We start from the raw sequence: 16,223 nt of genomic DNA, 5'->3' as shown, positions 1-16,223 counted from the left end.
ACTTAACACATAGTTTTCACTGAGAATTTTAGTTCCTTTCTCTTTCACTCTGTTTTTGTGTATCTCACACAGCTTTAACAGAATTAAAAAACAAGTAGAATTAATTTTGCTTCGGAGATAAAGTTCTGAATTTCTAACAATGCATAATGACCTCAAATATTTCTTTTTTTTTTTTAATTTTTTTTTTAACGTTTATTTTATTTTTGAGACAGAGAGAGACAGAGCATGAACGGGGGAGGGGCAGAGAGAGAGGGAGACACAGAATCGGAAACAGGCTCCAGGCTCTGAACCATCAGCCCAGAGCCCGACACGGGGCTCGAACTCACGGACCGCCAGATCGTGACCTGGCTGAAGTCAGACGCTTAACCGACTGTGCCACCCAGGCGCCCCGAGACCTCAAATATTTCTAATTAGCAACTTTGGAAGACAGTTTTTGAATTTATAGCAGGGTCTAAACACCTGGTAGTGGAATTTCAAATATCCTGTTTTTACTTCTGAGATTCAGTTTGTTTTATACACACACACATGCATATACACACAGATTCTGGAACTTATGGATAAAGACAATTATTTTTGTTAGCTCTTTTGAGATATAATTAATTCATCCATAATAAACTTCATGAATTTACAGTGTGAATTCAGGGGATCTGAATTCAGCCACTGGGTGGCTCAGTCAGTTAAGCATCCAACTCTTGATTTTGGCTCAGGTCGTGCTCTCAACAGTTGTTAAGATCAAGCCCCGTGTGGGGCTCTATACTGAGTGTGGAGTTTGCTTGGGATTTTTCTTTCTCTCTCTGCCCCGCCTCTGCTCATGCACATACCTTCCCTCTCCATTTCCCTCTCTCTCAAAATAAATAAAAACCTAAAAATATATAAAAAAAAATAAAGTATGAATCCAGTGAGTTTTGACAAATGTAAAGTGTTACGTCACCACCATTGCTGTGATGTTACAGAATATTTCATCATTCCCTGGTCCCTGCCCTCCTACCAACTACCGATCTCTGACAATCACTGTTTTCTTCCCCCCTCCCTTTTCTTTTCACTATAGTTTTGCCTTTTCTAAAAATTTAAACTAACAGTATCATGTAGTAGGTAGTCTTTTGTGTCTAGATTTTTTTCAACTTAGCATTATGTTTTTGAGATTTATCCATATTGCTGAAAGCATCATTAGTTTGTGCCTTTTTATTGATGATTGAATAATCCCATTTTATGGATGCAGACTTTTTCTATCCACAAGTTGATGGCCATTTGAGATTACTCGAGTTGCTGGTACTGGAAATAAAACTGCTCCACATATGCACGCACAAGTCTTTGTGTACATGCGTTCAGCATATTTACATTTCTCTTAAGTAAATAGATGTGGAGTTGCTAGGTCTTATGTTAAGTGTGTGTTTCAATTGATAAGAAACTGTCCGACTGCTTTCCAAATTGCTTGTCTTGTTACTCATTCTCATCAACAATGTAGAATACTTTCAGTTGCCTCACCTTATAGCATTTGATGTTGTCAGTATTTTAAATATTAGCCATATTTAATGAATGGGTATGATATCTCATTGTAGTTTTATTTGCGTTTCTCTAATGACTAGTGACGTTGAGCATATTCTCATATGCTTATTTGCCACCTGCCAATAAGAGTGTAGAGTATTCAAGTCTGTTTCCCGGTTTTTGTAATTGTTTGTTTTACTATTTTTGAGTTGTCAGAGGTCTTTATGGATTCTGAATACAAGTAACTTTTGAAAGTGTATGCATTTTGCAAACACCTATCTGTCTAGTCTGCCATTTTCTTAATTGAAAAGTAAAGTTTTTAATTTTGATGAAGTATAACTCATTAACTTTTCTTGTATATTTCATGGTTTTCATGTCTTATTTCAGAAATCTCTGCCAAACCAAAGTTTCCCAGTCTTTTTTTTTTCTGTTTTCTTGTAGAAGTTTTAAGTTTTTAGCTCTTTAATTTAGGTATATGATATATCCTGAGGTATTGTATGAGGTGAGGTTTAATTTATTTTAATATAAAGGTACAGTCATTCCAATGTAATTTGTTGAAAACAAAAGCCTTTTCCAATTGAATTATTTTGGCACATTGCTGAATACTGATTGTTAACATATGTGTGGATTTATTTCTGGGCTTTCTCTTTCATTGATCTGTATGCATGATGCCAATACTAAGCTGTCTTACTTTAGCTTTAGAGTTAAGCATTGAAATTAGAGAGTGTGAGTCTTTCATCTTTCTTCTTCATTCCAAAATTAGTTTGTCTATTCTGGATCCCTTGGGTTTCCATATGAATTTTAGCATTAGCTTTTAAATTGTTACAAAAGTTAGTTGGCATTTTGTTTGGGAATGCACTGAATCTGTAGTTCAATTTGGAGAAAACACACACCTTAAAAATAAAACAACCTTCTCAGGGTGAAAATGATATAGCTCTGCCTTTGTTTAGTTTGTCTCAGCAATATTTTGCAATTTTCTGTGAGTATGGCTTATGCATATTTTGTTAAATATATTCATTTTTATTTTAAGTTTAATGCTAATATAAATGATATTTTTAAAAATTCAAATTGTGGTTATTTGTGGCTAATACATAGAAACTTGTTTTTAAATATTTATCTAGTATACTAGGTCTTGTTAAACTCACTTTTCATTTCTGGGATCCTTTTTGAAAATTCCTTAGGATTTTTTACATAGATAGATGTGTCCTCTGTGAATGAAGACAGTTTGAATTCTTCCTTTCTAATATGTATTCCATTTATTTATTTATCTATTCATTCACTCATTAATTCATTCATTCTTTTTTGCTCTGGCCATGATTTACAGCATAATGCTGAATGGAAATAATGAGAGCAGATATCCTTATCTTGTTCTTTATCTAAGAAGGAAAACATTCAGTTTTTACCCATTAAGTATAATATTAGCTGTAGGTTATTTGTGAATGCTCTTTATCAAATTGAGAAAGTTTCCCTTTATACCTGATTTTTTTTTATTGTAAGTAAATGTTAAATTTTTTCAAATCCAGTTTATGAATCACTTGGGCTGCTTATATGTATTTTCTTTTTATGACTCTTAACGTGGAGAATTACATTGATGGACTTCCAAATAGTAAACCTACCTTGAATTACTGGGATGGGTTCAATTTGCTAGATGTTCATAAAGCATTTTGCATATATATTCACGAGGGATGCTATTCAGTTGTTTTCCTGTAATTTCTTTGGTTTTGGTGTCAAGGCAATGCTGGTCTCATCAATGAATTGGAAAAGGTTCCTTCTGTGGTATTTCCTAGAATAGTTTCAATGGGATTTGCATTATTATTTAAATGTTTTCAAGAATATGCTAGTAAAGCCATCTCTGCTCAGTTTTCTTTTTGGCAAACTTAAAAAAATATGAATTCAGTTTCATTATTAGGTACAGACTTTTCAGGTTACTGACTTGTTTTGTGCTGTCCTTTGGTAGCTGGTCTCCTTCAAGGACTTTGTCAATTTCATCGAGGTGTTGGACTTATTTTCAGAAATTCTTCATAATATTCCCTAATTAACATTTCAATGTATGTAGAATGTGTAGTAGTGTCCTTTCTCTTGTTTCTGATCATTTAAATTTGCATCTTCTTTCTATTTTTCATTATCAGCTTGTGAGAGGTTTATCCAGTACAATGATCTTTAGAAACAACTTTTAAATTCATTAGTATTATCTATTTTGTTTTCTGTTTAGTTGATTTCTGCTCTGCTTTTTAAAAAATATTTATCATGACCTGAGCCAAAGTCGAATGCTTAACTGAATGAGCCACCCAGGTGCCCCTCTGCTCTGCTTTTTAAAAAGTTTCCTTTTTTCTCCTTACTTTGGGTTTAACTTGCTGTACTTTATTACTGTACTACTGTTTATTTCTCTTTTTAGCTATGTTAGTTTTTGCTTTATTTAGGTGCTTCTAAGTTGGGCACATAAATATTTACAGTTGTTACATTTTCTTGATGTATTTACCCATTTATCATTATATAATGACCTTCTTTGTCTCTTTGTCTCTTTTTATCATTTTTAGTTTAAGGTCTTTTTTGTCTGATATAAATATAGTTGCCCCTGCTTTTTTGGTTACCATTTGTTTGAAATGTTTTTTCCATCCCTCCAGTCTCAGTCTGTCTGTATCTCTTGTAGGCTAAAGTGAGTCTCTTAAAGGCAACATATTGTTGGAACTTTTTAATGTATATGCTAATTGTTTTGCAGATCCATTGTTCCTTGTTTCTTATCCTCCTGTCTTGTGTGTGTGTGTGTGTGTGTGTGTGTGTGTGTGTGTGTGTGTGTTGAAGTCTTTTGTTAGCAGTATGTTTTGGCTTTTTTATTATGTTCTTTTGTGTAATTATTATAGGATCCTCTCGCAGCTTACATAAAATATCTTATAAACCCTATTTTATTTTTTATGACACCCCATTTAAAACTGATAATAACTTCACTAGAATTGGTAAACTTTATACTTTTACTTTTCCTTCCTCCTCACATTTTAGATTATTGTTTTATAATTTACACATTTTTTATCGTGTACCTAATAATAAGTTATTATAGTTACGGTTATTTTTACTGTGTTCATTTTTTAAACTTTTAAACTAGAGTTGTAAGTGAATTATACACCCCTATTATTATATAGCAGAATCCAACTATGGATGTATATTTACCATTACCAGTGAGATTTATGCTACCTTTTTTATGTTTTTATGATGTTAATTAGCATTGTATAACTTCTTCTCAAAGAACTCCCTTTAGTATTTATTGTAAGGCAGCTCTGGTGGTAATGAACTCCCTCATCTTTTGTTTGTTCAGGAAAGCCTTTATCCTTCCTCTGTTTCTGACAGCTTTTTCAGGTCTAGATTTCTTCGTTGATAGTTATTTTCTTTTAATATTTTGAATGTGTCATTCCATTCTCTCCTGTCCTGAAAAATTTCTTTGAGAAATCCGCTTGTTGTCTCATGGGTGTTACCTTACATGTGAACTTCTATTTTTTCTCTTTCTGCTTTTTAAATTCTTTCTTTGTCTTTAACTTTTGACAATTTAATGATAATGTGTCTTGGTGTAGCCCTGTTCAGGTTCAACCTTTCGGGGATCCTTTGGGCCTCATAGATTTGGTATCTATTTCTCTCCCCAAGTTTGGGAAGTTTTCAGCGCTTATTGTTTGAAATATCCTTTCTATCCCTTTCTCTTCTCCTGCAATTCCCACAATGGGAATATTCTTTTATTTTGTCCCATAGTTCATGTCGGCTGTTGATTGATTGTGTTGTTCAGGTCTTGTATGTCCATACTGATTTTCTGTCTGCTTTTTCTGTAGGCTATCTTCACTCTCTTTCATTCTTTTTTGCTTTTTTGCTCCTTTGGGTAATTTGACTGGGTAATTTCTTCTATCCTCCAGGTCTCTGATTCTTTTTTCGATGTGGTTGAATCTACTTTTGAAAGTCTTTAATTGATTTCTTCAGTTCAGTTATTGTATTTTTCAACTCTAGGATTTGTTTGTTTGTTTTTAATGGTTGCTTTAGCCTTGTCAAACTTTAGATTTCATCCATGCGTTTTCCTCATTTCATTTAGTTATCTCTGTTTTCTTGTGGTTCAGTTCTTAAGAGGATTATTATGAATTCTTTGTATAACAGTTCAGCGATTCCATTTCCTTAGGATCAGCAATTGGAGATTTATTAGTTACCTGATTTTTTTTTATGCCACTTATTCCTTACATTGGTGTATGTGCATTTGAGTAATCAAGCTCCTTTTTCAGATTTTACACATTTGTTTTGGCAAAGACTCTTCTTCACCATTCAACTGTTTGAGTTTCTGGATGTGTCTCCTTGTAATGTCCTTGGGCAAGTGTGGCCTGCTATTATGTTTTTTTTTTTTTTTTTTTTTTTTTTTTTTGGCAAGGCAACTATTTGAGTTTTGAAGATGTGGATGGGGTGGGGGTGTGCCTCTGACTAAGAAAAGTTGGATAGAAATGCTATCTTAGTTCCTTACCCAATTAAGGCTATAGATTCAGTTCTGAGATTACTAGTTGTTTTTGTGAGGGGCAGTGAAGTCAGGAATGACTTATTTCACCATCTTTGTGATATCACTGTCCAACTAGTTTCTTAATGTGGAAGCATAAGTAATTGACTTGAGGTATTTATTCATTTCTAATATAGGCATTTGATACTATACAATTTCTTATAAATACTGCTTTATCTGTATTCCGCAACTTTAGATATGTGTGTGTGCATTTCCATGGAGTTCAAATATTTTCTGATTCCCTTTTCATTTATCCATTGATCCATGGGTTATGTAGAAATGTGTCATTTAATTTTCAAATATTTGAGGTTTTCTATGTACATTTCTGTTACTGACTTTTAATTATATTGTGATCAGACAATATACTTTGTATTATTGAATACTTTTAAGTTTGTTAATGCTTGTTTTGTGACTCAGACTTTGGTCTCTTTTGTTATTAAATGTTTTGGATGCACTTGAAAATAATATCTGTTACATATAGTGTTCAATAAATGTCAGGTTGACTGATTGTGTTGTTCAAGTCTTCTATATCCATACTGATTTTCTGTCTGCTTTTTTTTTTTTATCAATTATTGAGTCAGAAGCATTGACTTCTATACCTATCAGCTTTTGAATTTGTCTCTTTTTTCTTTCACTTCTATTAGTTATTGGCTTCCTGTATTTTAAAGTTGTGTTGTTAAGTACATATGCTTTTAAGGTAAAGTGATATCTTTATTACTGTGAAATGTTCTTCTCTATTCCCTCTGAAATCCACTTTGTCTGATACTCATACAGTTCCTCCATCTTTCCTTTGATATGGTATATTTCTTTCTATTACTTTACTTTCTAAATTAGTCTGTATTTATATTTTAAAATGTTTTAATGTAGATGCATAATATTCTTTCTTTTTTATCAATCTGGGCATCTGTGTGCTTGGTTGAAATATGTAGATCACTTACACTTAATGTAATTATCAATATGATTGTGTTTAAATCTGCCATCTTGCCACATGTTTCCTGAATGGACCATCTGTTTTTTTGTAGCTTTTCTTTGTTTTGCATAAATTAAATCTTTTTGTAATTCTATTGTATTTCCTTTGTTGGTTTATATGTAATTTTTGTATTATTTTTTAGTAGTTGCTCTGGTGTATATAATATTCATCTGCTGCCTAACATACTACATTACTTCACATCAGGATAATAACCATACAAAAGTACACTACTACTTAATTTTCTTTTGGCAATATTACAAATACTGTTTTTATCACTGATTGCAGAATTATTTATATATATATTTATATGTTTATATAAAATATATATAGAATATAGAATATTTATTATCTATGTATATTAAAAATCTCAGTATTGTTATTGTTGCTTTGAATGATATTTGACTAGTCATCTTCTCAGGGAATTCAAATGAGAAAAAAGTCTTTTATATTTATGTATATATTTACTATTTCCTGAACACTTGTTTCTTTTGCCTAGATCCATATTTCTATCTAGTATCATTTACTTATGCCTAAAGGACTTCTTTAAGTATTTTTAATAGTTCTGGTCTTCTGGTGATGATTCATCTCAGCCTGTTTATGTCAGAAAATGTCTTTTTTTTTGTCTTTGACTTTTGAAGCATTTTTGCTGGGTTTGGAATTCTTTGTTGACAGTTATTTTTAAAGATGTCCTTGTATTTTTTTCCACTTTTTATTGCTTCTAATATGAAACCTCCTTCTAGTCTTATTCTTGTTTCTGTGGCTATATTAAACATTTTCTCCTTATCATTTGTTTTAAAAAACTTGGTTGTGATAATGCTTTGCTAAGAATTTCTGCTTGGGTTTTGTTGACTATTTTGGATCTGTGCGTTTATGGTTTTCTTCAAATGTGGAAAGTTTATGTCATTATTTATTCAAATAATTTTTTCTTCCCTAACTTCCTTTAGCCTCCAATTACACATGTGTTAGAATGTGTGGTATTGTCCCACAGGGTTATTAATGATCTGTTCAGTCTATTTAAGCTCTGTTTCATTGTGCATTATTTCTATCACTATGTTTTACCAACTTTTTCTTCTACATGTATAATCTAATGTTAGTTATATTGTATTTTTTATTTATGTATCACAATTTTTATTGTATATATTATTTAGAATGTTTATATGTAATGCATTTTTTATTTATGAAAATTTTGGGGGCTTTCTTAAATTTTGTATTTCTCTATTTAACACCTTGGTCTGCCAGCTCTCTCATCTGTGTTATTTTTGTGTCTGTTTCTATTGATTGTTTCTTCTGATGTGAGTTATATTTTTCTGCTTCTTAGCATACCTCGTAATTTTTTATTGGATGAAAAATTTCTGAATTTCATATGTTGGGTACTGTGTTTTGTGTCTTTTGTATTCTGTTAAATACTGTTAGGATCTGTTTTGAAACTGAGTTATTTAGAATCTGTTTGATCCTCTTGAAACATACTTTTTATCTTTGTCAGGACAGACCTAGATGTGTCTTTTGTCCAGGATAGATTTGGCCCTACCACAAAAGAAATACCCTGCTGAGTAACACATCTGTGTCCTTTATATTAGAAATTGTTTTCATTAGGGTTGTAGATTCAGTTTTCTATGGGTTCCAGAATCTTTTGCTTCCTTTTTTCCAGTGGTACTTCTGTGCTGTTCTGGCAAAAATGTAATATATATTTTTTCATACTCTACTTGTAAACAGGAAAAAGCCAAACTCGGTGGCAATCTATAAAATAATTGTCCTGTGCTTTTTAAAGTGCTAAGGTCACAAAATACGGAGAAAAACTGAAAGACTTTTTCAGAGGAAAAAAAATAAACAAACGGGACAACTAAATGCAGTAAATGACTAGATTGGATTTTGGGCTCAGGGAAAAATCTAAAGTATATTATTGGAACAATTGTAAAAACTTGTATATAGTCTGGGGATTAGATAATAGTAATATAACCATATTAAACCACACTGTTTTTGATAATTATACTATGGTTGAGTAAGTGAATGTTCTTGTTCTTAAGAAATACTTGCCAAACTATTTAGGGTTATGAACATGATATACACAAGTTTCTTTTAAATGGTGTAAGAAACCACACACACACACACACACACACACAGGCACACATGTAGACACACATACATAGGAGAAATAAGCAAATGATAATGCAAGTTGAAGAAAATGTGACTATTGTTGAATCTGGGAAACGTGATACAGAAATTCTTTATATCTTCCTTATAGCTTTTCTGAAAACTTGAAATTATATGAAGAAGAGTTACCAAAAGTAAACTGGCTCAAACAAAGAGCACTGAATTTCTTTTTATTGCTAGGTACCCACTGCTTAACCTTTTGGGAGCGTTGTTTAGGTTCACTCTAAACATGCACGAAGTGGAACGACTTATAATTTTCTCCTGATCACCTCCCATGTTTTGAATCAAATCGAGCAACAACCCAGCAGCTCTCTAATGCCAGAACCAATGTGATAGTAGCTTATCTTATCCAGTCAAGGGGACAATTTGCTACATACCTCCCTGTCACATCCTGTTACCAGCGGCATGAAACTGACACCGAAAGAGAAGAGGGCATAAGAAATAGCAAGCCTTTCTTCCTGAAGTCATTCATCATAAGCTTTAGTAGCAAAATGTTCCCAAAGTCTTAGTGTAGCCTCATGAAACTAGAGCTGACTTCTTGCTAAATTCCAATATTAGTCACAGCTCTGTGGTCACGGTCTTTTTTTGTTTTGTTTTCTTTTGTTTTGTTTTTTTGTTTGTTTAATTTAAAAAAATCTCATAATGGAAACACTTTATTCTGGGTGGAGACAGTAGAGCTTGGGGTCACGGGAGAAGACGAGGGAAGGATAGTTTGTCATCCTCCATTACAGGTGACCACAGAAAGCCCTAGCAGAGAAGAAAATCTCTCAGAAAGCAGTGGAGTTGTCAGACTTGGTGAAGTGGGAACAATGTGGGCTGTGTTACAAGTGAATGAAAACTTTTCAGCGAGGTTGTGTGTATGTGTGTGGTAAGGGACACTAGACGAAAGTTTAAACAACCCACCATGAGTTAATCACAGCTTCACTCAACTCGTTCTAGCTACAGATAGCCCTGTATACCTCCTTGTCTTTGCTTGTTAGCAGAGAAAAATGCATCTGATCTCCATGTCTTGTCCAGATGATTAATGGGGATATGGCTACAGGGATAAATGTTGCTTCCTTTCACGCATCCTTGGCATCAAGTAGCACCTGCTCAGTTACCAAGGAGTGTTATCTTACAATCAGTGGTTGAAGGTGGGGTGAACCAGAGCGAGTGTCCTAGACTAATGGTCATGTTTAACAAGGCAGGAAGCTGAGCTGCAAGAGGGAGACAGGAGGGTCATATATTTGGTTTCTTTGATCAGTTTGAATATGGCCTGGGTCAGAATCGCAGATTGTTAATACCTACACATACGTCCATGAAAATTGTCTTCCCTCACATATCAACTGTTTCCTTAGGAAAACACTTAACACTTTCAGATAAATTGATAGTGTAATTATTCACACAGCTTGTTCTAAATGAAATTACTCTCTCATGTTGTGCCCCTGTGCTCTCATTGTCCTTTTGGGGATTCTTGTCTCACCCATTCTCTTCCCCTAAAGTCAATGTTGTTAGAAGCCTTAACCAGGGATTTAAGATTGAGGTATGAACGGGTGAAGATTTAAAGAGAAGTGGTCAGGCACTGACCTAGATGATTTTAAATGATTTAGATGGTCTCCTGTCAGTCTACAAACCTTCCGTAAGTGTTGTTACCCTTATTTTAGAAATGAGGAATCTGAGATAGGTATCCAAAAGATAAGCGATTTGCAGGTCTTATGTGGAAGAAGTAGGATTCAAACCTAGTTCTGCGTGATTCCAGGAGTCACCTTTGGTACCAAATTGCAGAGATGCAAATCTCCCATTCTACTTCTATTCTTCCCGCCCCCCCCCCATACACAAAGTCCTTTCATTCAATAAATATATCTTGAATATTCTATATGCTGGGCACCGGGCCAGGTGTTGGGGAAACAGTGCTAATGAGACTAATGTAGTTGCTGCTTTCACAATATTCAGAAGCTGGTGAGGGACCTCAAAATAAACAACTGAACACATAAAAATATGATTACAGATTTTAATAAATTTTATGGAAGGAAAAATGCATGGTAGAAAAAATACATGTATAAGGAGGTGATCTTTTTGCAATTTGGTTAGAGATAGAATCTGTGAGCTGGTGAACTTGAGGCCAGAGACCTTAAGGATGGGAAGTAGAAGGCCATAAGAAGAAGTGAGCTGTGACCTTTCCAGGCCAAAGGAACAGTAAGGGCAAATGCCTGAAACAAGGAAGAGATGGTCTGTTCATAGAAATGAAATGAGATCAGTTGGATAAGCATAGAGAAAGGTATGAGTTGGGATTGGAGAATAAGGCTGAGCAAGATCACAGAGGTCTTTACAGGATTTGATTGCACTCCAAGTGCATGAGGAATGAGGGAGCCATCATACCACCGAAACCCCAGGAGGTCCCAGGGTTCAGCTCTTTACTGCCAGTGAATCTTCATTGTTGCTTTAAGTTGGTTTTGACTTTGAATTGCAGTCTCCCTTGCTGATTTTCTGGATAGATTACCGTTAGCTAAATAGAGACAGCCTAGCTAAGTATCCTTGTTACTTCCCAGACAGTATCTGTCACCAGTAATAATTGCATTCTCAATGTTTTTCACAAGTTCTGATTTGGTTTCACTTTCCATAGAATCTGTAACAAGGTGAGGAGGAGGGGCCAGAGGGCATTTCAGCCGGTTGCTGCCTCCAATTCCATCTTGCACTTTATGCTTCAACAAGTTTAATTAATTAATTATGCTAGAAAAAAACAAGTTTGTCATTTGGACTATGCAGTTTCAGACCTTCATGTATTTTGCATATACAGTAAAACCTTGTAACTTGTTCTGTGAGTGTTCTGCAAGACAGCAAACATTTCTAATAAATTTTACCTTAATAAGTGAGTGATGTCTTGCCATATGAGTAGTAAGTGATGCAGAATGTCACATGATCACAACTGAGCCAATGGTTCTTCTCTCTCTGTGTGGAATTGTGGGTGATCATCAATGCAATGTCACATTTCCATGAAATCCTCAAAAGGAGGCAGAAGCAAGTGTCATTGTATAGGTTCCTTGTTAAAGTTGCACCAAAAGAAAAAGATTTCATGGAGCCAATAGTAGCAGTATTTCTGTTATAACGTGATAGTGAAAGTCGTCCTACATAATAACCTTCTCCTCTCTTGTCTCCCTCACACCAGCCATAAAGATTTTCAAAAGGAAGTGCAGGTTAATTTGTTTATTTTTCTTCATATTTTTTATTTTATTATTTTGTATTATATTATGATATTGTAATCATTTTTATATGAATATTTTTGGGTTGTGGAACAAATCATCTGAGTTTCCATTATTTCTTATGAGGAAATTGGCTGTGATACACAAGTACTTTGGATTGTAAGCATGTTTCTAGAATGAATTACGCTCACAAACCAAGGTTTTACTGTATTTGCATGCTCCTTTTTCTTCCTAGAATGCCATTTTTTTTTTTTTTGCCTCTTTGCAGTGTGTCAGAACTAAGTCTCCTATCAGCTTTACTACAAGACTTGCTTCATCTGAGAAAGAATTACTCTAGCTATTTTGTTCTCTTAATGTACTTCTGTTACTTTCTTTACCCCATTTAAATTATTTGACCATATGGTTCCTGTCCTGTAAATAATGTCTAAGCTCACTGAGGCTGTTGACCTTGATTCCTTCATCTTCGGACCCCCAGCACTTAGCTTGGTGCCTAGCATGAAGGAGACTTTCAGCGGATGCTAAATGGGATGAATGCCTGCTAGAAGTTGATGCTCTGCCCTTAATTCAGAATTGTAGTGCATGGTTCTAAGTTATTTAACTTCTCAGGGGCCTCAGTGAATTGTATAATTTATAATACTTCATTTGAGTGGATTAGGTACTTTGTAATAATAATTACTGAGTACTTTGCTTGAAGATTTAAGTTGTACAGGCTCTGTCCTAGGTCCTTTACATGTATTCTCAGTTGATCCTATATACCTGATGACATAGCTATAGATAGGAATTCTCATTTGACAGATAGGAAGTTGAGGTCCAGGAAAGGAAAGTGACTCATGCAAAGTCATAAACTAGTAGAAATTAGAACAGGTTTGAACTGAATTTGTTGGACTCCAAGACCGGAGGTTTCAAGTATTCTGAATTGTTTTTACCTCTGGATTTGTAAATAAAGGTGAAGCACTTTTCCACCCTTTTTTCTCACTTAGGCCATGGTCAAGCCACTGGAGGTGGTGATTTATTGTTTGTTTCCTTGCTCGTTTGTTTCTTTTTGTGTGAATCTTTAACAGGTTGTTGTGGAAATGAGCTTTGGGGGAAGAATGAATTCCAGCGCCAGAATGACTCCATGTACTAAGAGAATCACAAAAGACTGGCATAGGGAAGGGAAACTGGTTGGAGGCCTCAGCGGATCTGGTGCTAGACATGGGGATAGTAATAGAGGGTTAGTTAGGATTGAAAAGTGAGAGTACAAGGCTCACAGCAAATGTAACCACTTGTAAATCCCAACACTTTGAAACACAGATAAGTCAACACTGGAACATGATTATATTTAACCAGTGAAGATTTAACATCATGCCTCTACAATTTAATCCTTGGGAGCAAACAGAGCTCACGTTACAATTTTCATAGAAATTACTGTGGTGGCCTGGGATGCAAGACACCCATGTAGATGGGAATCTATCACAAGAATATGGCCAAGCCAGTCAGTACCTGGTCTGCATCATGGTGGATGATCTCTCTTGGTGGGGTCTGCCAGTATCTGCCATCTTGGGGTAGACGCATGTCCTAGAGGAGGGAGAAGGAACACGTTGTCACACAGGGGCATTTTAGTGACACAGTGGTGGCATAGGGTTCTATAGTTCAAAGGCTAGGGATGAGGGGCAGCTCAGCTGTGTAGGGTGGAGAGGTGGACAAAGAATAACTGAAAAATCATGCATAAGTGGATGTGGAAGGCTGCTGTGTCTTCTACCTGTTGGCTTAGCAAAAAATGACCAGCATTGCCATAAAGTTAGACACCAAACCAGTTAGAAGCGTTGACCAAATCCTAGACATTCTCCTTGCCCACTCCCTCCCTTTATTGTGTGATCCACCCCAGGCAGCCAGAAGCTGTTTCAAGAGCTCTTCCTTACTTGATTCTTGAAGCTCTGATCCTGCTTCTGCGGATTGTCCTCAGAGTCAAAGATGGCCTATCACTCCCTGGTTTTCAAGCACTTTCAGATGTACTTTTCCTGCCACTCCTGAGACATAAGCTATTGGTACTATCCTCATTTTGTGCAGGGAAAAACTGAAGCTCAGAGAAACTCAGTGATTTGTCTGAGATCACAGGCCAAAACCCATCTCTGTTAGGAAAGAATCCACATCCTTTAACTCAAATGTTTGACTTTCCTTTTCCTTTCCTTTTTTTTTTAGTGGTCAATATTGACATTTAGAGTCACTTCCCCAGCAAAACTTGTGTCATTTTCCTTTGCAGAACTGACCCTGTCCTGCATCAGGGTATCTTTCAGCCCCAACAAATTTTCCATGAAGTTAGGCATATGACAGCTCAAAGCTCCTGAACTGCTGTTAATTTCTCCTAAAAAGAAAACTTTTATGAGGGTGACCATAAAATTTATTGTTCAAATTGGAATCATTTGAGATTAAAATGATCAAAAATTATAAAAATTTTATTCTTTGAAATCTTTAGGGGCATCTGAGTAGCTCAGTCGGTTAAGCATCTGACTTTGGCTCAGGTCATGATCTTATGTTTTGTGAGTTCTACCCCCATGTCGGGCTCTCTGATGTTAGCACAGAGGCCACTTCAGATCCTCTGTCTCCCCCTCTCTCTGCCCCTCCTCCACTCACTCTCTCTCCCAAAAATAAACATTGAAAAAATATTTATATTACTTGACTGTTAGATGGTAAATAATTCTATTAAAAACAGTTTTCAAATATAGATTTTTTTCTAAAAGTCAAAATAACACATACCAGTTAATACAAACCTCAGTTATAAAAAAACATGTATCGATTATAGAAATACTACAAATAACATATCAAAAATAATCACTCTTTGTATCTTGTATAATATACAAGATATATTACTATATAATCAGTTTCATACTCAAATGTTCCTAAGGCCATATCACTAATATTTCCCCTAAGGAATATGTCTTTTGGGGTGCGTGGGTGGCTCAGTTGGCTAAGCATCTGACCCTTTATTTCAGGTCAGGTCATGATCTCACGGTTCATGGGATCAAGTCCCACATCGGGCTCTGTGCTGACAGTGTGGAGCCTGCTTCGGATTCTGTGTCTTACTCTCTCTCTCTCTGCCCCACCCTTGCTCATGCTCTGCCTCTCTCAAAAATAAATAAACATTAAAAAAATTAAAAAGAAAAAAAAGAAAATAGGCACAAGCCAGGCCAACTGTTCATGTGGTAACTCTGATTTCTGCATGTAAGGCTTAAAGCTCATGAGGTTTTCAAACAAAGTTGAGTTGTATCAGGGACATACGTTCGAGGTTTCTCAGTACCCTCTCTTAATTTAAACTTAAATCCAGCCTACAATGGCAGTCTTCTCCTTCTGGTCTCTCTCCTACTCAGAAATTTGCTACGGGTTACCTGTAATTGCCTTATCTAGCAGAAATTCCCAAGGACACATCTGAATGGACCCGTCTCATTTTTGGTAATTTCAGAAGCCAGCTGACACACTGGAATTTCCAAGAGACAAGTGCCTCTTTGACCAGTTAGTATATGGCTCACTCTTATATTTTTGATCTTCCTCTTCCCAGTCAGCTCACTGTAGATCAAGATTACCCTTTCTGGTGCTGTGACTGGGAAAGAGGAGGGATAGAGTGGACAGATGAAGTTTAATAGGAAGATTGGGGTTTGTAACAGAATGCAATGTACTGCCTAAAGGAAATTCAAATTCAAGCTGTAAAACCCTGTATCAGCTAAACAAAATCTATCTACAAGCCAGAATTCAGCCCATAGTCTATGAGTTTACAACTTTGTAAGCAAATCCAGTGTCCTCTAGAAAACTCTGTATTCTGTGTTCTTAGTCAAAAGGTTTGATGAAGATTAAGCAGAGTAGTGAGATTATTCTTTGTAAATTCAAAAAAATCAGGGCAAAACTTTTTATAAGTGAGATTGTTTTAATTCACTTATTCATTTTATTTTAT

At 35.2% G+C, this 16,223-nt stretch overlaps 1 long non-coding RNA gene across 1 annotated transcript in view; it reads left to right on the top strand.

The window, feature by feature from the left end:
* LOC123593202 overlaps positions 1–16,223 on the top strand; it is a 176,963-nt gene that overhangs the window by 67,172 nt on the left and 93,568 nt on the right. The gene's annotated exons all lie outside the window — the stretch shown is intronic.

Source organism: Leopardus geoffroyi, chromosome D4 (assembly GCF_018350155.1).
Source record: "Leopardus geoffroyi isolate Oge1 chromosome D4, O.geoffroyi_Oge1_pat1.0, whole genome shotgun sequence".
Classification (NCBI taxonomy): Eukaryota; Metazoa; Chordata; class Mammalia; order Carnivora; family Felidae; genus Leopardus; species Leopardus geoffroyi.
Note: the sequence above shows the minus strand (reverse complement) of the source record. Positions and strands in the feature narration are given on the sequence as shown.